Genomic DNA, 22,036 nt, shown 5'->3' on the forward strand with positions numbered 1-22,036 from the left:
TATCTATTTCTACAAGAAATGCTGTTGGGATTTTGATTGGCATTGCATTGAACCTATAGAGAACTTTTGGTAATATTGCCATTTTGATCATATTAGTTCTGCTTATCCATGAACAGGGTATATTTTTCCATCTTCTAAGATCTTCTATTTCTCTCTTTAGGGTTCTGTAGTTTTCATTGTATAAATCTTTCACCTCTTTTGTTAGGTTGATTCCCAAGTATTTTATTTTATTTTTTTGAGGATATTGTGATGGGGTGGTTTTCCTCATTTCCATTTCAGAAGATTTGTCGCTGATATACAGGAATGCCTTTGACTTATGCGTGCTGATTTTATATCCTGCCACTTTCCTGAATTCATTTATTAGCTCTAGTAGTTTCTTTGTAGACCCTTTTGGGTCTTCTAGGTATAGGATCATATCATCCACAAATAGTGATAATTTAAGTTCTTCTTTTCCTATCTTAATGCCTTTAATTTCTTTTGTCTGTCAAATTGTTCTGGCCAGTATTTCGAGAACTATATTGAATAGAAGTGGTGAGGGAGGGCATCCCTGTCTTGTTCCAGATTTTAGAGGGAATGCCTTCAGTTTTTCTCCATTTAGAATGATGCTAGCCTGAGGCTTAGCATACATAGCTTTTACAATGTTGAGGTAAGTTCCTGTTATCCCTAGTTTTTCTAGTGTTTTGAACATAAAGGGATGCTGTACTTTGTTGAATGCTTTTTCTGCATCTATCGAGATGATCATATGGTTCTTATCTTTAAGTCTATTGATGTGGTGAATAACGTTTATTGATTTCTGTATATTGAACCAGCCTTGCATCCCAGGGATGAATCCTACTTGATTATGGTTCACGATCTTTTTGATATGTTTTTGTATCCGATTTGCCAGAATTTTATTAAGGATTTTTTCATCTAAATTCATTAGGGATATTGGTCTGTAGTTTTCTTTCTTTGAGGTGTCTTTATCTGGTTTGGGAATCAGGGTGATATTGGCCTCATAGAATGAATTTGGAAGTTCTCCCTCTTTTTCTATCTCCTGAAATAGATTGTAGAGTATTGGTATTATTTCTTCTTTAAAGTTCTTGTAAAACTCTGCTGTATATCCATCTGGTCCTGGGCTTTTCTTGGTTGGTAGTCTTTTGATTGCTTCTTCTATTTCCTCACTTGATATTGGTCTGTTTAGGTTGTTTATATCATCCTGACTCAATCTGGGTAGTTCATATGTCTTAAGGAATTTATCGATGCCTTCAGTATCTTCTATTTTATTAGAGTATAGGGTTTCAAAATAATTTCTAATTATCTTCTGTATTTCTGAATTGTCTGTCGTGATGTTGCCTTTTTCATCCCATAAGCTAGTAATTTGGGTTCTCTCTCTTCTTCTCTTTGTTAGCGTGGCTAGTGGTCTATCAATCTTCTTTATTTTTTCAAAGAACCAACTTTTAGTTTTGTCAATTTTTTTCGATTGTTTCTTTTGTTTCAATTTCATTGATTTCAGCTCTAATTTTAATTATTTATTGCCTTCTACTGTATTTGCTGCTGATTTGTTCTTCTTTTTCTAAGGCTTCGAGGTGTAGTGTGAGGTCATTTATTTGTTGGCTTTTCCTTCTTTTAAGGAATGAACTCCATGATATGAATTTTCCTCTTAGTACTGCTTTCATAGTGTCCCAGAGATTTCGATATGTTGTGTCTGAGTTTTCATTTACCTCTAAGAATTTTTTAATTTCCTCTTTGATGTCTTCTGTAACCCTTTGTTCATTCAGTAGCATATTGTTTAATCTCCATGTGATGTAGGATTTTTCCTTTCTCATTTTATTATTGATTTCCAATTTCATTCCATTATGATCAGATAAAATGCATGGTAGTATCTCTACTCCTTTGTAATTACTAAGATTTGCCCTGTGACATAATATATGGTCTATTTTTGAGAAGGATCCATGTGCTGCTGAGAAGAAAGTGTATCCACTTGATGTTGGGTGGTATATTCTGTATATATCAATTAAGTCTAAATTATTAATTGTATTATTGAGCTCTATGGTTTCTTTATTCAACTTCTGTTTGGAAGATCTGTCCAGTGGTGAGAGAGGTGTGTTAAAATCTCCCATGATTATTGTGTTGTGGTCTATTTGACTCTTGAACTTGAGAAGAGTTTGTTTGATGAACGTAGCTGCACCATTGTTTGGGGTATATATATATTAATGATCGTCAAGTCTTGTTGGTGTATGGTTCCCTTGAGCAGTATGTAGTGTCCTTGTTTATCCCTTTTGATTAACTTTGGCTTGAAGTCTATTTTATTTGATACAAGTATGGACACCCCTGCTTGCTTCCGGGGTCCCAATGAGTGATATGATTTTTCCCAACCTTTCACCTTTAGTCTGTGTATGTCTTTTCCTATCAGATGAGTCTCCTGTAGGCAGCATATTGTTGGATCTTTTTTTTAATCCATTCTACTAGCCTATGTCTTTTGATTGGTGCATTTAAGCCATTAACATTTAGGGTTACTATTGAGATATGGTTTGTACTTCCAGCCATATTTGATTATGTATGTTACTTAACATGATTTGTTTTTCCTCTATGATTAGTTTTTCCTTTACTGTACTACCTCCCGCTCTTGGTTTTCATTGTTATTTTCCATTTCCTCTTCCTGTAATGTTTTGCCAAGGATGTTTTGAAGAGCTGGTTTTCTAGCTGCAAATTCTTTTAACTTTTGTTTATCGTGGAAGATTTTTATTTCATCTTCAATCCTGAAGCTTAATTTCGCTGGATACATGATTCTTGGTTGGAACTCTTTTTCTTTCAGAGTTTGAAATATGTTGTTCCAGGATCTTCTAGCTTTCAGAGTCTGTGTTGAAAGATCAGCTGTTATCCTGATTGGTTTACCCCTAAATGTAATCTGCTTCCTCTCTCTTGTGGCTTTTAAGATTCTCTCCTTATTCTGTATGTTGGGCATCTTCATTATAATGTGTCTAGGTGTGGATCTCTTATGATTTTGTACATTCGGTGTCCTGTAGGCTTCTAGTATTTGGATTTCTTTTTCATTCTTTAAGTCTGGGAAGTTTTCTAGTATTATTTCATTGAATAGATTGCTCATTCCCTTGGTTTGGACCTTTAAACCTTCTTGTATCCCAATAACTCTTAGGTTTGGTTTCTTTATGTTATCCCATAATTCTTGGATGTTCTGCTCATGATTTCTTAACATTCTCGCTGAGCAGTCTATGTTCTTTTCAAGTTGAAAAACTTTGTCTTCATTGTCTGAAGCTCTATCTTCTAAGTGTTCTACTTTGCTGGTAATACTCTCATTTGAGTTTTTAATTTGGTTTATTGTTTCCTGCATTTCCAGGATTTCTGTTTGTTTTTTATATCCTCTATCTCCCTATAGAATTGATCTTTTGCTTCCTGGATTTGTTTATGTAATTCATTGTCAAAGTGATCTTTCATTGTCTGAATTTGCTGTATAATGTCTTCCTTGAGACTCCAGATCATGTGAAGCATGTATATCCTCAACTCTTTGTCTGACATTCCATCAGCTGCAGATATTACCTCATCTAATGTTGAATCGACCTGTATTGTTTGTGGTCCTTTCTTTCCTTGTCTTTTCATACTGCTCATGATTCTTTCTAGCTTTGTGAAACTGTTGTGTTAATGTTTTTCCCCTTTTGCGGAGAAAGACAATGTTAACAGTTCCCAATATCAACAGTACATTATCTAAGCACAAGTTTTCATTATTAATACATTTATAGTTAGATTCTAAGTCTATAGATATTGGTTTTAATTATTACTTAAGAATATATTCATTAGTTTCATAAAAGGCATACCATATCTGGTGGCATATAGAAAACTTAATTTCAGACAAAGGATGTTATACTTAGAGGGAAAGGAGTGAGGGTATGAGGTTAAACTAACTTAGCACCTTTGGAGAACTCTAACCAATAGACTGGTAATTTATAGAAGAATGTATAGACTCAACCTCCTATCTATAATTAGATAGTTACCCTATGTATAGATAGCAAAAGTTAGGAGATTGAAAGTGGGATAGAGAGAATACGAATGAAAAAAAAAAAGAAAAAAATAACAAGGAAGAAAATAGAAATAAGAGAGAAGGAAAAGGAAAGTAAGATAGAAATAAAGAAAAAAAATGGGGGGAAGGTGGGGTATATGCAATTCCTCTATATTATATTACTTTGGTAATTCGGTTGTTCATGCACAGTTCTTGGTTTCACATATGTTGAAGTTATGGAAGAGACAGAAGAAAAGAGAGAAAGAGAGAAAAAAAGTCTCTCAGATCACTGTTTTCCTTGCTTCTAGTAGGTGGCGTTGTCTATTCCTAGCTTGAGCCTCTGTATTCAGGGTGGTGGGTATAGCCAGTGTGAAAGGAAATGAGCTTCCATCTGTATCTTCCCTACTCTAGTCTCTGAGGTAGAAACCATGTGCCTGTACAGTTGTTGTTTTGCGTTGATAGCTACAACCCCCAAAAGCTTGTGGGAAATATTTTGAGTTATCGCAGCTAAGGGTGGGGGAGTTGGAAACCGGGTACCTGGATCAGCTGCAGAACCGTGCTGGTAGCCACACCCCCTTTAATGGGTTTTAAGGGTTGATGGGTTTCCTCCGGACTAGCACATGGGGCGGGGCTGGGCTTCCTCCTCCCGTCTGGCTTGGCGCCGGGCGGCTTCCTCCTCCCGTCTGGCTTGGCGCCGGGCGGCTTCCTCCTCCGGTCTGGCTTGGCGGGCGATGGGCGGCTTCCTCCTCCGGTCTGGCTTGGCGGGCGATGGGCGGCTTCCTCCTCCGGTCTGGTTTCGCTGGTGCCGGGCGGCTTCCTCCTCCGGTCTCAAGTCCTTAATTTAAATGTGCAAGTCATCAGTGTCAGGCAACAAGAAACATGAAAAAACCAAGGATATATAACACTACCAAAAGCACAATAATTACTCAGAAGCCAGACCCAAGGAAATGGAGATATATAAGCTGCCTAATGAAGAATTCAAAGTAGTTGCTTTAAAGAAGTATCATAGATTCTAGGCAAGATGGCAGAGGAACCCAACACTAGCTTGCTCCTTAATGGGATAAAACCAAATAAATAAATGTTTAACTACACATGGAGGTAAGTAGCTATGGGTGAGCACTGGAAATTGAAAGCAGAGAAAACAAAACATGGTAAAATCCAGAGATGAGGCAGAATAACAAGTAAATGAAGCAGAGTACCTCAGCACCTGGCACCCAGCACATTGGGCAGGGGCAGAGGATTCTTCCCTCTGAGGGAGTAAATGTAAAAGAGAAAGAGTCACAGCATGGCATACAAGGCTGCACTCCAAAACATAACTTAAACTTGCACAACAAGCTAGTTTTAGAGAAGAAATTCACTGAATCTTTCACCAAACTCTCAGAGTGCAGTAGTCAGAAAACATCCTGAGAAAGATCTTATTTTCTGAGACTATGATGGTCTAGGGATCAGAAAACCTGGCACAGTCACATAACAGTGTTTCTGTGGACACCCTTGACACATTCACTGGGCAGACAATGGGAGAATGTCTTTGAAATAAAACCACAGAGAGTTCTATGCTGTAGGGTAGAACCACAGGTAGTTCTATGCTGAAGTTCTATGCAGGCTGTAATGGGGAGTGGAATGAAGGGCACTGCCCTCTGGAAGACCTGCCCTCTGTGACTTGAAGCAACACAATTCAGGTGTGGTTTCCTGTGAGGGCCAGGTATGAAGGTGTAAGGATCAAGGATAGTAGATTATTCAGTTTCCATAACCTATCCTCCAGCACAGATAGGTGTTCTGCCCACCTCAGAAACATCCAGGGATCTGCTGCAGCTTTGATACCTGACACACCCCTGAGCACACATAATAAGAAACTCCAAAGTGAATATATGCTCATCTGGTACAGTCCACATCCTGTCAAAACTCAGTCTGTGAAGGGCTTACTTTGGCCCCCAAATTGGCCACACCCCTAGGTGTGCAGACTAAAAAACCTCAAGAACTAACATAGACCCAGCATGGTCCACATTCTGCTAAAGGTGGTCAGCGAGAAGGGCTGTTTGGGGCTCCAACATTTGCCATGCCCCCAGGTACACAGACTTAAAGCCTCTAGAAAGAATATGTAATCCCAATGCATGCATTCCTCCTTAATTTGTTGGGTGAGAAATGTCTTGCACAGCCTATATTCCACCCTAACTCATTTGGTGAAAGCTGATAGGAATTTTAACAGGGTGTAACCCATCTCATTATACCCTATACTTGGTAGATTCCAACCTTATAAGAACAGGAGAGATTATATTAGCGTAGTCTACAATTAATCCACTTTCACTTATATCACTTTCACTCAAATCTGAGCATTTTGGCTTAGAGGAAATTTTAACTCATTTTCTCCATCTATTATGTCTTTTTTCTTTTTAGTGCGGGGTATGGAACCCAGGGCCTTGTGCATGTGAGGTGATTCATCTATTATATTACATTATATCATGTTATTTATTTTTTATTTTTTAGTTTTTATTTGTATTTTTTAGACTTACATGACAGTAGAGTATATTATGAGATATTATACATACATACATGGAGTATAAGGTATTCTCATTAGGATCCCATTTTTGTGGTTGTACATTATGTGGAGTTTCAGGGGTGGTGTATTCATATATGAACATAAGAAAGTAATGTGCAATTCACTCTACTGTCCTTTCTATTCCCTTCCCCCATTCCCTTCTCTTCTTTCCCCTTTTTCTAATCCAATGAACTTCTATTCTTCCCTGCCCCATTGTGTGTTAGCATCCATATATCAGAAAGAACATTCAATCTTTGGTTTGTGGGGACTGGCTTATTTCACTTAACATGATTGTCTCCAGTTATTTCCATTTATGGGCAAATGCCATTATTTCATTCTTCTTTATGGCTGAGTAATATTCCATTGTTGTTTTCTTTGCTTTTTAGATTGAATCCATCCTATTTATTGATGTTTTTTTTTTTTTTTAAGGATAATTGAGTTTATGTCTTTAATGAGTCTATTTTATCATGACTACAGCTTTTTTTAAAAAGAACTCTTTGGTTGCACATGCCAGAGGTTCACCTTTGTGCCTAAGTTTTATGGTTTTAAAACAGGTTGTAGCTGTACTTATTAGTCATGCAAGTAGAGGAAATGAACAATATGTTTTTCTTAAGTGCATAAAGGACTTGTCCTCATCTGAAATTTTGTTGCTTTAAAAGAAGTATCTCTCCACAAATATTATGACCTATTTTCTTCATAATTTATTTATTTATTTGTTCTAGTTAGTTATACATGACAGTAGAATGCATTTTGACATATTGTATATCAATGGAGCACAACTTCTCATTTCTCTGGCTCTAAATGATGCAGTCACTTCAGTAGTGTAATCATACATGTATATAGGGTAATAATGTCTATCTCTTTCTACCATCTCCACAACTACAACCCTCCCCTCACTCCCCTCTACACCAACCAAATTTCCTTCTTTCTTCCCTATCCCTCCATAATACTATGGCTCAGTATCTGCATAATAGAGAAAATATTTGGCTTTTGGTTTTTGGAGATTGGCTTATTTCACTTAGCATGGTATTCTCTAGTTCCATCCATTTACATGCAAATGCTATAATTTCATTCTTCCTTAAGGCTGAGTAATATTTCATTGTATATATACCACATTTTCTTTATCCATTCATCTTTTGAAGGACACCTAGGTTGGTTCTATAGTTTAGCTATTGTGAATTGAGTTGTTATAAACATTGATGAGGCTGTGGCATTGTAGTATGCTGATTTAAGTCTTTTGGGTATAGACTGAGGAGTGGGATAGCTGTGTCAAATGGTGGATTTATTCCAAGATTTCTAAGGTATCTCCATAATGCTTTCCAGAGTGGTTGCACAAATTTGTGGTTCCACCAGCTGCAAATGAGTGTACTTTTCCCCCACATCCTCGCCAACACTTCTTATTGCTTGTATTCTTGAAAATTGCCATTCTGGTTGGAGTGAGATGAAATCTTAGTTTTGATTTGCACTTCTCTAATTGCTAGAGATGATGAACATTTTTTCATAAGTTTGTTGATTGATTGTATTTCTTCTTCTATGAAGTGTCTGTTCATTTCCTTTGCTCATTTATTGATTGGGTTATTTGGTTTTTGGTGTTAAATTTTCTGAGTTCTTTATATATATCCTGGAGATTAGTGCTTTATCTGAGGTGCATGTGGTAAAGATTTTCCCCCCGTTCTGTAGGCTCTCTCATCATGTGATTGATTGTTTCCTTTGCTGAGACTTTTTAGCTTGAATCCATCCCATTTATTGATTCTTGATTTTACTCTTTGTGCTTTAGGAGTCTTGTTAAAGAAGTCAAGTCCTGGGCTTGAGATGTGGCTCAAGCGGTAACACGCTTGCCTGACATGCGCGGGGCACTGGGTTCGATCCTCAGCACCACATAAAATAAAAATAAAGATGTTGTGTCCACCGAAAACTGAAAAATAAATATTAAAATTCTCTCTCTCTCTCTCTCTCTTAAAAAAAAAGAAGTCAGGTCCTAAGCCAACATGATCTGGGCCAACTTTTTCTTCTATTAGGTGCAGGGTTTCTGTTTAGTGCCTAAGTATTTGATCCACTTTTAGCTGAGTTACATGCAGGGTGAGAGTTAAAAGTTTGATTTCATTTTGCTACATATGGATTTCCAGTTTTCCTAGAACCATTTGTTGAAGAGGATATATTTTCTCCAATGTACATTTTTTGGTGCCTTTGTCTAGTATGAGATAGCTGTATTTATTTGCTGAGAAGAAGGTGTGTCGAATCATTGATGAATGAAATATTCTATATATGTCCATTAAGTCTAAATTATTAATTGTATTATTTAGTTCTATAGTTTCTTTGTTTACATTTGTTTGGAGGATCTATCCAGTAGTGAGAGTGGTGTGTTAAAAATCAGCCAATATTATTGTGTTGTGGTCTATTTAGTTCTTGAAATTGGAAGGGTTTTTTGATGTGCATAGATGCTCCATTGTTTGGGGCATGAGTGTTTATGATTGTTATGTCTTGTTGATGTATTTTTCCTGTAAGCAGTATATAATATTATTCTTTTTCCTTTCTTTTTAACTTTGGCTTAAAGTCCATTTTATCTGATATGAGGAAACCTCTGCTTGTTTACTTGATCCATGTGAGTAATATGTTTTTTTTTCCCCATCCTTTCATCTTCAGTCAGTGAATTTCTTTGTCTATGAGGTAAGTCTCTTGGAAACAGCATATTGTTGGGTCTTGTTTTTTGATCCAATCTGCCAGACTATGTCTTTTGATTAATGAGTTTAGGCCATTAACATTCAGGGTTATTACTGAGATTAATTTGTAGTCCCAGGCATTTTGGTTTCCTATTTTTAATTTGACTTAGTTTCTCCTTTGATTGACTTTTCTTTTAGTGTATTTTCTCCCTTTGCTGGTTTTCACTTTTTTTCCCCATCTCGTCCTCATAGAATATTTTACTGAGAATGTTCTGTATAGGCTTTCTACTTGTGGATTCTTTTAACTTTTGTTTATCATGGAAGGTTTTTATTTCATCTTCTGATCTGACCTTAATTTTTCTGGATATAGAATTCCTGGTTGGAATTAATTTTCTTTCAGAGCTTGATATATATGATTTCCGGACCTCCTAGCTTTGAGTGTCTGGGTTGAGAAATCAGCTGAGATCCAAGTTGGTTTCCTCTATATGTAATCTGATACTTTTCACTTGTGGCCTTTAAAATTCTATCCTTATTCTGTATGCAAGGTATTTTTGTTATAATGTGCCTTGGTGCAGATCAGTTGTTATTTTTCCTATACTTCTATATTGAGATCTGCCCATCTTCTGGAATGACCTTTATTCTTCTGTTGTCTGGAGGACTATTTTATAGGCTGCTTTTACTGCATTATGTGTCCTGAACAAGGGGTATAACTATGTGAAAGAAATCACTTAATGTATTTACTATGTTTTGAAAACCTCTTACATCATTTTGAGGAGAGCTGATTACCATCTATAAATGTGAATATTTGAGAAAAAACTACATTCTAAAAACTCTGAAAAAATATATTAAAATATTTTCTTCCACTCACAGTTTAGAAGTGGGCTGGGGCTGGGGATGTGGCTCAAGCGGTATCGCGCTCGCCTGGCATGCGTGCGGCCGGGGTTTGATCCTCAGCACCACATACAAAAAAAAAAAAACAAAAAACCAAAAAACACAAAGATGTTGTGTCTGCCAAAAACTAAATATATATATATATATATATATATATATATATATATATATATATATATATATAAAGAATTTAAAGTTACTCCTTGCTGATATATCTGAGATGAAGGGAATTCTTAGTGAACATTCTTACTTTGAATTATGCCAGATATTTGGAGGAATAGTAGATACTAAAGCCTTGATTGTATAATCTCTGAGAGATTCTGGACATGAGGGTAGCAAAAAAACACACCAGCCTTCTCAGCAGTATACTTAGCTCTTGACCTGTCTAGATCTGTCTTCCATATTCTTCTTTAACTCTCAGGTTCTTGTACCTATCCATGCCAACCTCACCTGCCCACCTCTGGCACCATCTTGTGTGGTTTCCATGTTTTAATGACATTTCTGGCTGCCTAAAAAATCTTAGGATGGTTTGGTGGAATTACCTAAATTTCTTTAGCCCTGTTGCCTATGTTTTCCCTGACTGGGAGAGAAACATTTTGCTCTGTGTAAAATGCTGTGTCCTTGAGGTTAACTGCAAATATGTTAATCTGTCCTTCTCTGGGGCATTTGGGATGGGTCTGAAAGCCCAATCTTTGAAATCCCCACAACTTCAGCGGGTACTCAACTTTTTTCTGGGGGTGTGGGGATCAGGAGGCCCTGAAAGACCCATGTAATTAATCACATTGAGTGAAGTGGGTTTGTGTGCAGCCATGCCTCCAGGATTAATAGTAATTAATAGTAATTATCTTTCCCTTTCTCCAGGACAGCAACAGTAGCACTGATTGCCCCATGTGCTGATTCTCTGGGGCCTCAGTGGATGCTCTGAACTTTTTGGGTACAGTTGGGAAGGGTCTAAAAGGCCCCTATACTAACTATGCAGTGGAGAAGCAAGTGTCCTGGCCTTCTCTGTATTGGCAGTTGACTCTGAAAGTCCCAAACTACAACTTGCCTTGAGTGCAGAGGGTGTATATGCATCTGTAAACTCGGGATTAATAGTAGCTATCTCTCTGACCCTTAGCCTTTAAATTGTACTAGACTGTAGTTGGCATGCAAGGGCCTGCATAGCTCTAAACCACCAGTTTCAAGGGGCCTGCTATTAGTCTTGCATTCTAAAGTACTCAGTGGGTTCATGCCATAGACTCAGTCCTGAATCTGGGATGTTTTGGTCTGAACACAAGCCAAGCAAGTGAAAAAAGATGAAAAGGAGGTCATTGGGTCTTGGGGAGGTTAAAAAGAGGATAAAATAAAAAAGAGAGAATACAGAAAACTGGAAAGATTTTTCTCTTCTTCTTCTTCTTCTTCTTCTTCTTTTATTTTAACAATACAGGATTTATTGGTGTGTGGGTGATTAAGAAGGGGACAGCACAGTGGAAGCCCTAATGAATGCAGGGCTCGCCACTTGTCCAGAGGACCACAATTGGGGATATATTTGACCCTACAGCCATCAAGAATGAGCCGCTTCTCAGCCACCATGTCTTCAAATTCACCAGCATTAAATTTGGTAAAGTAAAGCCCCACTTCTTTGAGATGTGGATCTTCTGGCAGCCAGGGAACTTGAACTTGGCCCTGCATAGGGCCTCAATCACATGTTCCTTGTTCTGCAGCTTGGTGCGGATGGACATGATGACTTGGCCAACATGAACCCTGAAACCCCGGTACTCTGGGGTTTCCGAAAGGCACCCCTCATCCCTGTTTGAAGCCTAGATGGGGGACATCATGAGATCAGAAATATGAACATCTACTCGAAGTGCTGTCTCCAAGGTCCCTTAGGGCAAACCATATGAGCAACAGGCTGCATACACTACCAAGGAGATTGCTGTTTGCAGCCATTGCACACTGGGCCACCACAAGTAAAGGAACCCAGTCAGCTTAATTAGATGCAGATGCAAAGAGTTTTGATCCTCCATGCAGAAAGCCTGGATAATGGTTTTAAGATGGTTCTCCTTCCCAGCAATCACCAGCTCTGGTGGGAAGTGCAGGTCCTATCTTGAGTCATGCTGTTCATTATGTTGTATTTAAACCTCTGCTCAAACTTCCTATCTACTCAATGTTGGAGTCTGTAATTCCTTTTTTTAAAAAATATCTTTTTAGTTGTAGTTGGACACAATACCTTTATTTTATTTATTTATTTCTATGTGGTGCTGGTGATTGAACCCAGGGCCCTGCACATGTGAGGCAAGCTCTTTACCACTGAGCCACAACCCCAGCCCGGAGTCTGTAATTCTTAAAATCTTTATAATTTTTTCTTTTCTGCATTCTGAAACCAAAAACAGAAATCAAAAGTGAGCAGAAATAGCTGTAACTGTATCAAGTAAACTATACTTAAAGAGAAATGTAAAAAGACAAAGAACTCTACTACGTATTGATTGACAAGAAGTTATAATGAATATAAATATATAAACACTGATTATGATGTGGAACTGTCCCCAGAATGCCCATTTCTTTTAAATATTTTAGTTGTCAATGGGCCTCTGTTTATTTATTTATATGTGGTGCTGAGAGTCAAACCCAGTGCCTCACATGCTAGGCAAGTGCTCTACCACTGAGCTACAACCCAGCCCCAGAGAATGCCCATTTATTAAAGGTTTGGTTAACAATTTGTGGCAAATGAGGAGGTGGTGGAATCTTTAGGATATGTAGTCTAGTGAAAAGAAGTTTGATCACTGGGTTCATATTCCTTAAAAGGGAATATTTGGCTCAAGCCCCCCTCCTCTCTCTGTTTCACTTTTTGATTGCCTTGAAGTGAGAAACTGCCTCATCACAAGCTCCTGCTATGGTATTCTGCTTTGTCAAAAATTTCAAAGCAACAAGACAACCAAACATTGATTGAAACCTGCAAAACTGTGAGCAACAAAAAATTTTTCTCCTTTAAGTTGATTATCTCAGGTATTTGTTACAGTGTCAGAAAGAAAGTGACTAACACAACACATAAAGCTTAAACACACAATTTTAAAATACAAACATTACTACATCTGTAACAGAGATAAATTCTAAAACAATAGTGGGAAACCTCAATTTCCCACTTTCTTCAATGGGAAGATCATCCAGAGAAAATATCAACAAAGAGATAGAAGAGTTAAACTATATTACAGACCAAATGAACCTAAAAATATTACAGAAGATTTCATCAAATAGCTACATATTATATATTCTTCTCATCAGGAAATGAAACATTCTCTAAAGTAGATCATATATTGGGTCACAAAACAAATTTCAAAGAAATAAATCTAACATAATTTTCTTATATACACATATGAAAATACCTAAATGAATCTCACCATCATGCCCACCCAGAAGAATGCAGTCCTAATTAGAATATGATATACCCATGCTTGTATAATCATATCAAAATGGATTCTACTATTATGTATAACTAATAAAAGAGGAACCAATAAAATAAAAAACAAAATAAAAATTTATTATTTTTTAAAACCACAAATGGAGTAAAACTAATAATCAGCAACAGATAAAACTTTAGGAATTATATAAAGAATAAACAACAAGTTATTGAACAGTCACTAAAGCAACTAAAAAGAAAATTAGGAAATTCATTAAAAATTAAGATGAAAACATAACATATTCAAATTTACAGTATTTAATAAAAGTAGCTATAAGATAAAAATTTGTAGCAATAAGGACCTACATAAAATAATAGAAATATAGCAAACAAAAAATCTAAGCATCTCAAGAACCTTGAAAAAGAAGAAAAAATCAACCAAAATTACTAGGAGAAAAGAAATAAAGAACACAGAGGGAAAAGACACAAGAATAGAGACAAAAAAAACCCCACAAACATCAATGATGTGAGTTGTTTTATTTCCTGAAAGATAGACAAAATTGACCAACGTTTAGCGAAATGAGTCAAGAAAGAAGTAAGCTGAGTGTGGTGGCACACACCTGTAATCCCAGGAACTCATGAGGCTGAGGCAGGAGGATTGTGTGTTCAAAGCCAGACTCAGCAACAGCAAGGCACTAAGCAACTCAGTGGGACCCTGTCATCAAAATACAAAATAAGGCTGGAGATGTGGCTCAGTGGCCAAGTGCCCCTGGGTTCAATCCATGGCATCCCCCCACAAAAAAGAAAGATGTGAGAAGACAAAAATAAATAAAAGATGAAAAAGAATATATTATTACAGATACCAGAGAGAAACAAAGGAACAACCATATACTAACAAACTGGAAAACCTAGATGATATGGATGTGTTTGTGGACACATATATCCTATCAAGTTAAACCGGAAAGCTATATAAATCTGAGAAAACCATTAAAAAAATGACATGATGAAATAATAGTAGAATATCTTTGTGGAAAGAAAAGCTTAGGATTGAATGTTTTTACTCAAGAATTCTATCAAACAATTAAGAAAGAACTGACATCAGTGGATTAGACAAAGGGGAATGAAGGGAAGGGAGAAGAGATAGGAATAAGAAAGACAGTAGAATGAAGCAGACATAACTTTCCTATGTTCATATATTAATAAATGACCAGTGGACATCATGTCAACCACGAGAATGGGATCCTAATTAGAATAAGGTATGTATAAATATCAAAATACATCCCATTGTCATGGTATCTAGAAAGAATAAATAAAGCAAATTAAAAAAGAAATAAATGGCAGAAAATATTAAAGAAAATACATAAATATATGAAGACTGAAAGATATTCTTTTGAATGGGGGAATGGATCATGGAGGAAATGAGAGAAGAAATAAAAAGAATTCTTAGGGGCTGGGATTGTGGCTTAGTGGTAGAGCACTTGCCTAGTGTGTGTGAGGCACCAGGTTTGATCCTCAGTACCACATAAAAATAAAAAAAAAAATAAAATAAAGGTATTTTGTCTATCTACAACTAATATATATATTTCCTAGAATCAAATGAGAATAGTGATATACCAAAATCTCTGAGACACTATAAATGCTCTTCTAAGAAGAAAATTTATAATCTTAAATGCCCACACTAAGAAAGTAGAAATAAGTGAAGTTAGCCAATCCCCCCAAAACAAATGCCTAATGTTTTCTCTGATATAAGGAGGCTGATTCATAATGGGGTTGGAACAGGGAGCATGGGAAGATTAGACAAACTCTAGATAGGGCACAAAGAAGGGGAGGGAAGGGAGTAAAAAAAGATGGTGGAATGAGATGGACATCACTACTCTAAGTACATGTATGAAGAAGATACGAATGGTATGAATATACTTTGTATACAAGCAGAGATATGAAAAATTGTGCTCTATATATGTAATATGAATTATAATGCATTTTGCTGTCATATATAACAAATTAGAATAAAAATTTTAAAAAAGAAAGTAGAAAGATCATAAATAACAATCTAGTATTTCATCTCACAGTCCTGGTAAAGCAGGGACAAACTAATGCCCAAATCACAAGAAGATGATGAATAATTAAGATCAGAGCCAAAATTAATGAAACAGAGAATAAAAAAAATACAGAAAATCAATAAAATGAGGAGTCAGTTCTCTGAAAAGATAAACAAGATTGATAAACTCTTAGAAAAACCAACCAAAAAAAAAAAAAAAAAAAAAAAAAGAAAAAGGAAGAAGAAGAAGAAGAGAGAAAAATGGGCAGGCACAGTGGTACATACCTGCAATCCCAGCAATGCAGGAGGCAGGAGAATCACAAGTTTGAGGCAAGCCTAAGCAACCTAGTGAGGCCCTAAGCAATTTAGCAAGACCCTGTCTCAAAATAAAAAATAAAAAAGGGCAATGACCCAAATCTCTGTGAAATGCATTCTGTCATGCTAATCTCATCCGGGTACCAAAACCATTTATTACATCAAGATAAGAAAACTATAGAACAATATTCTCAATGAACCTAGATGCAAAACTTCTGAATAAAATATTAGGAATCTACATTTAAAAACACATTAAGAAGATTGTACATCATGATCAAGTTGGTTTCATTCAAGGAATGCAAGGTGGGTTCAACATATGCAAATCAATAAGTGTTAATTCATCACATAAATAGAATTAAGGACAAGAATCACATGAGTATTTTAATTGATGGAGAAAAAGCATTCAACAAAATTTAGCACCCTTGGACTGGGGTTGTGGCTCAGTGGTAGAGCACTTGCCTAGCACATTTGAGGCACTGGATTTAATCCTCAGCACAACATAAAAAAACTAAACAAATAAAATAAAGGTATTGTGTCCATCTATAACTAAAAATATTTTTAAAAATTAGCACCAATTTATGTTAAAACACTGGAGAAAACTAGGGATTAATGGAAGTTTTCTCAACATCATAAATGTGTGTCTGTCTGTCTATCTATCTATCTATCTATCTATCTATCTATCTATCTATCTCAAACACAATCTAACATTACACTGAAAGGAGAAAATCCCAAATCATGTCCTCTAAAATCAGGAACAAACAAAGGATATCTACTGTTACCACTCCTGTGCAATATAGTACTTGGAACTCTAGCAAGAAGAGTCAGGCATGAACAGAAAATTAAAGGGATAAAAATTAAAAAAAAATAAGTCAAACTGTGTCTGTTTGCATATAACATGATTCTATACCCAGAAAGTCCAAAACACTCCATCAAAAGACTTCTAGAGCTGATAAACCAAATTCAGCAAAGTAAGAGGATACAAAATCTACATTCATAAATTAATAGCTCTCCTATACATCAGTAATGAATCTGCAAGAAAGCAATCAGAAAAACAATTTGTATTAATAATATCCTAAAAAATACTTTGCACCAAACATTACCAAAGAGGTAAAAGACGCCTAAAATGAAAATTAAAGCTACTGAATAAATAATTTGAAGGAGACACTAGACAATAGAAAGATCTCTCATGTTCTTTGATAGACAAAATTAATTATACTAAAATGGCCACATTATCAAAAACAATCTACAGATTTAATGCAATCCCCATCAAAACGTCAATGACATTTTTTACAGAATTATAAAAGAATGTCCTAAAATTCATTTGGAAGAATATAAGATCAAGGGTATCCAAAACAATCCTGAGCAATATAAGTAATGCTGGAGGCATCACAAAACCTCATCTTAATTTTTCTGCAGAGCTATATTAATAAAAACAGCATGGACTGGCATAAAACAGACTTGAAGGCCAATGTAATAGGAAACAGAGACATATCCAAATAGATAGAATCATCTGATCTTTGATAAAGATGCCAAAAACTACAATGAAGAAAATTTCAACAAATATTGTTAGAAAAATTGAATATTTACATATAGAATAAGGAAACTACATCTCTCACCCCACACAAAATAAGTTCAAACTGAATCAAAGGTCTAGGAATCACACAAAAAACACTTCTACATATTGGCACATGAACTAACTTTCTTAATAAGACTCCTAAAACTCAAGAAATAAAACCAAGAATCAATAAGTAGGATGACCAAAAGTTAAAAATGCTTCTATGCAGCAAAGGAAACAATGAACTGTGTGACAGGAGAGTCTACAGAATGGGAGAAAATCTTGGTGATCTATGCTTTTGATAGAGGATTCATATCCAGAGTATATACAGAACTAAAGAAACTTAACATCAAAAAGGAAATAATCCAATCAATAAATGGAGGAAAGATCTAAATAGATATTTCTCAAAAGAAGAAATGTACAAATGGTCAACAAATATATTAAAAACTGTTCAACAACCTCACTCAAGGCAGAATGGCAACCATCAAGAATACTAATAGTAATAAGAGGATGTGAGAAAAAGTACATTTATATGTTGTTATTGGGACTGTAAATTAGTAAAAGCACTTTGGAGAACAGTATGGAGATTGTTCAAAGATTAGAAATGAAACCACCATATGACCCAGATATCCGATCCCTCAGTATGTATCCCAAAGGACTAAAATTCAGCATACTACTGTGACAAATGCATGCCATTAATAGCAAATAGCAGTGCAATTCACCACAAGCAAGTTATAGAACCAGCCTACATGCTCATCAAAGAATGAATGGATAAAGAAAATATGGTATATCAGACATAAAGAATGAAATTATGTCATTTTCTGCTAAATGGATGCAACTAGAGAACATCATAATATGTGAAATAACCAGACCCAGAAAATGAAAGGTCTAATGTTTTCTTTCATATGTAGAATCTAGAAAGTAAAAAAGAAAAGGAATAATAAAAAGGTCTCATGAAAATATGAGGGAGACCAATAGAGTAGAGAAAGAGGATAGAGAGAAAAAGAGAGAAGGGATGAAGTGGGGAAATATTGGGGGAATAAAATCTACCAAATCATGCTTTGTTTATATATGAATATACCACAATGAATCTCAATTATATACATAATTATAATGTACTAATTAAAACAATGATAATGACAATAACAGCAACAACAATAGAAGAGAGTATATTGGAGTAGAGCAAGTGAATCAGGGGAGAGAGGAGGAAGGAAAAGGGAAGGTAGTGAGGAATGAGGTTGGTCAAATTATATTATGTGCAAGTATAAATATGGCATAATGAATCCCACAATTGTGTTTAATTATATTGTATTAATGAGATAATAAAATTAAAAGTTTATGGTTTAGATATTAGGTGTCGACCAAAAACGCATGGGTGAGACAATGCAAGAATATTTAGAGGTGAAAGGGTTGGATTATGAGAGTTTTAATCAATGCACTAATTCCCTGGTAGGGATTAACTGAGTGGTAACTTTAGGCAGGTAGGCTGTGGCTGGAGGAGGTGGGTCATTGAAGGGGATGTGCCTTTGGGGCATGTATTTTTGTCCCTGGTGAGAGAGCTTAAATTCTCTCTCTGCTTCCTGATTGCTATATCTTGATTGCCATGGCTTTCCTCCTCCATGCCCTTCTGCCATGATGTTCTGCCTCATCTCAGACACAGAACAATGGAGTCAACCATCTGTGGACTGAGACCTCTGGAACTGTGAGCTAAAATAAACTTTTCCTCTTCTAAAATTGTCTTTGTCATGTCTTTTTGTTACAGTGGCAAAAAAGCTGGCTAAAACAACACTGATGGAAGAAACCCAAGAAGACACAAAACATGCAATGGCTTCCCATATTGATAGGGACCATTTACTGATGTAATGCGATTATATGAAAAATTGTGGTATATATGTGTATTAAGAATTGTAATGCAAAAAAAAAAACAAAAACAAAAAAACAAAGTACATGTATAATGGCATAAATTGGTGTGAACATACTTTATATACAGAGATACAAAAAATTGTGCTCTATATGTGTAATAATAATTGTAATGCACTCCACTGTTGTCGTGTATTTAAAAAAATAATAAAATCAACAAAAAATAAATAGCAGTGACATTCTTCACAAACCTAGGAAAACAATTCTAAAATTCATATGCAATCATAAATTATCACCAATAGCCAAGGAAACTTTATAGAAAAACACCAAAGCTGGAAGCATTACAATACCTGATTCAAGGCATTCCACTCAGCTCTAATAACTCAAACCTCACAGTACTGGTATGAAAACAGACCCAGACACATGGACCAATGAAACCAAATTGTGAGTCTCATAATATAATCCATGCATCTACTGTAACTTACTTTTCAACAAATATCAAAATATACATTGAAGAAAGTTCAGCCTATTCAATAAATAATTATGTGAAAACAATTGTCCATATGCAGAAAATTAAAACTTGACCCCATCTTTCACCCCATAAAAATTCAACTCAAAATGTATCAAAGACTTCAATGTAAGACCTGACAACATAAAAATATTAGAGGAACACTTAGAGGAAACACTTCAAGACATTAGGGTATTAATGGTTTTCCTATTCAGAAAACCCCAAACACATAGGCAACAAAAGCCCAAATAGAAAGTACTATTATATCTAAATTTAAAAGAGTGAATAAAGGTAGCAACATCATCTTCCAACTACTGTATTCAATTAGCAATAATAGTTAAGATTTACGCTGTGAATTGGGGTTATAAAAATGATAATTCTGATCTATCTCATAGGTTAACAATATGGGAACTCAGAAGTCACAAAACATAATATATTTAGTAGTAATTAATATTTATTGGGCATTTAACGTGTGCTCAGTACAGTTTTAAGAGCTTATATTATTTAATATAAGTTTTCAAACATTGGCTTGAATATCACTCTGTTCATTTGTTTTGGTCTAACTATACACGTTTTGCCTCTTGTTTCAAACACCCAGAACACAAAGGCAGAATGAACATCCTAAACTATATATCACCATGAAAAATATCACAGAGATGTCTATTAACAACATTTCATGTAAAAGATAATGGCAAGATGAAAACTTAGGGAAGATTTTTGTTATGTTAGAAATAGGGAATTTAACAAATAACTAGTTAAAAATAGATTTATTATGGAAATAAAAATCAGTGTGTCAATGTCAAAAAAGAAAATATTATTGTATCAAACTAGAAAGTTATTGTACAACAACAACAACAAAAAATCAAGAAAGTGAAAAGACAACATGCAGAATAAAAATATTCACAAATAATTCATTTAACAGAAGATTAGTATCCAGAATATATAAGGAAGTAAAAAACAAAGAAAACAAAACAAAACAACAACAAAAAATCCACCCAAAACCAAAATTCTCAATAACAGAAAAATAACCCAATTTCAAAATGGGCTGATAATCTGAATAGACATTTTTCAAAAGAAATACAAACATATGAAAATGCTCGATATCATTAACCACATGAGAAATGCAAAACAACTTAAAATAGATATTTCACCACATTTATTTTATTTTTATTATCATAATTATCAACACAAAATAATTGTCCAATTAATGGGTTTCACTGCGGCATCACCATACTTCCATGTGTCATGCTTTGATCATGTTTAACCTCACTTCTACTCTCTCTTGCTCTCATATCTTCAACCCTGGCCCACCAGTTCTCTCCACCTTTGCCAATAGGCTCTTCCACTTTAATTCATCTTTTTTCCTTTTCAGTTTTAATATATGAGAGAAAATATGGCAATACTTGTCTTTCTGTGTCTGGCTTATTTTGCTTAAAAATAAGCTTTCTAGTTCCATCCATTTTCCTGAAATGACATAATTTTATTTTTATTTATGAATGAATAATGCTCTCTTGTATATACATACCGTATTTTATTTACCCATGCATCTGTTGATGGGCACTTGGTCTGATTCCATATCATATCTTGGCTATTGTAAATAGTGACACAATAAACATGGATATGCAGGGTTTTTATTTTTTGTAAACTAACTTCATTTCCTTCAGAGAAATATTCAGGTGTGGTAATAGCTGGATCATAAAGTAGTTGTATTTTTAATATTTTGAGAAAACTTTATACTGTTATCTATAGTGGTTGTACTAATTTCCATTACACTAATAGTATGTAAGGGTTTCTGCAAAACCTGAAGTACCGCCCCTTTTTGCTTAGGATTGCTTTAGAAACTCAAGGTCTTCTGTTCTTACATGTGAATTTTAGAATTTTTCCAGTTCTGTTGGAATGTCATTGGCATTTTTGTGGGGATTGCATTGAATCTGTAAATTACTTTTAGTAGCATGTTCATCTTAACAATATCTTAACATCTTAATATCTTAATCATCTTAACAACTGTATCCCAATCCATGACCAAGGGAATTCTCCCATCTTCTAGTGTTTTTTCAAATTCTTTCTTTCTTTCTTTCTTTCTTTTTTTTTTTTTGAGAGAGAGAGAGAGAGAGAGAGAGAGAGAGAGAGAATTTTAATATTTATTTTTTAGTTTTCAGCAGACATAACATCTTTGTTTGTATGTGGTGCTGAGGATCGAACCCGGGCCACACGCATGCCAGGTGAGTGCGCTACCGCTTGAGCCACATCCCCAGCCCCACATTCTTTCTTTATTATTTTGCAATTTGCATGGTCTTTCACCATCT

General features: G+C 35.4%; 1 protein-coding gene and 1 non-coding gene across 2 annotated transcripts in view; one reads left to right on the top strand and one right to left on the bottom strand.

Annotated features, from left to right (window-relative positions):
* The window catches only part of Nbdy (negative regulator of P-body association), a 99,873-nt gene extending 80,450 nt beyond the window's left edge, over window positions 1-19,423 (top strand). Inside the window, exon 4 of the mRNA XM_071606597.1 lies at window positions 19,125-19,423. The gene's annotated coding sequence lies outside the window, so the exon portion shown is untranslated. The remainder of the gene's footprint in view (window positions 1-19,124) is intronic.
* LOC114083563 (small nucleolar RNA SNORA70) lies at window positions 11,926-12,060 on the bottom strand. Its single transcript, XR_003581164.1, has one exon. It is a non-coding gene; the product is annotated as a small nucleolar RNA SNORA70 (small nucleolar RNA).
* Window positions 19,424-22,036: the final 2,613 nt, after the last annotated feature.

This window comes from Marmota flaviventris, chromosome X (genome assembly GCF_047511675.1).
Source record: "Marmota flaviventris isolate mMarFla1 chromosome X, mMarFla1.hap1, whole genome shotgun sequence".
NCBI lineage: Eukaryota > Metazoa > Chordata > Mammalia > Rodentia > Sciuridae > Marmota > Marmota flaviventris.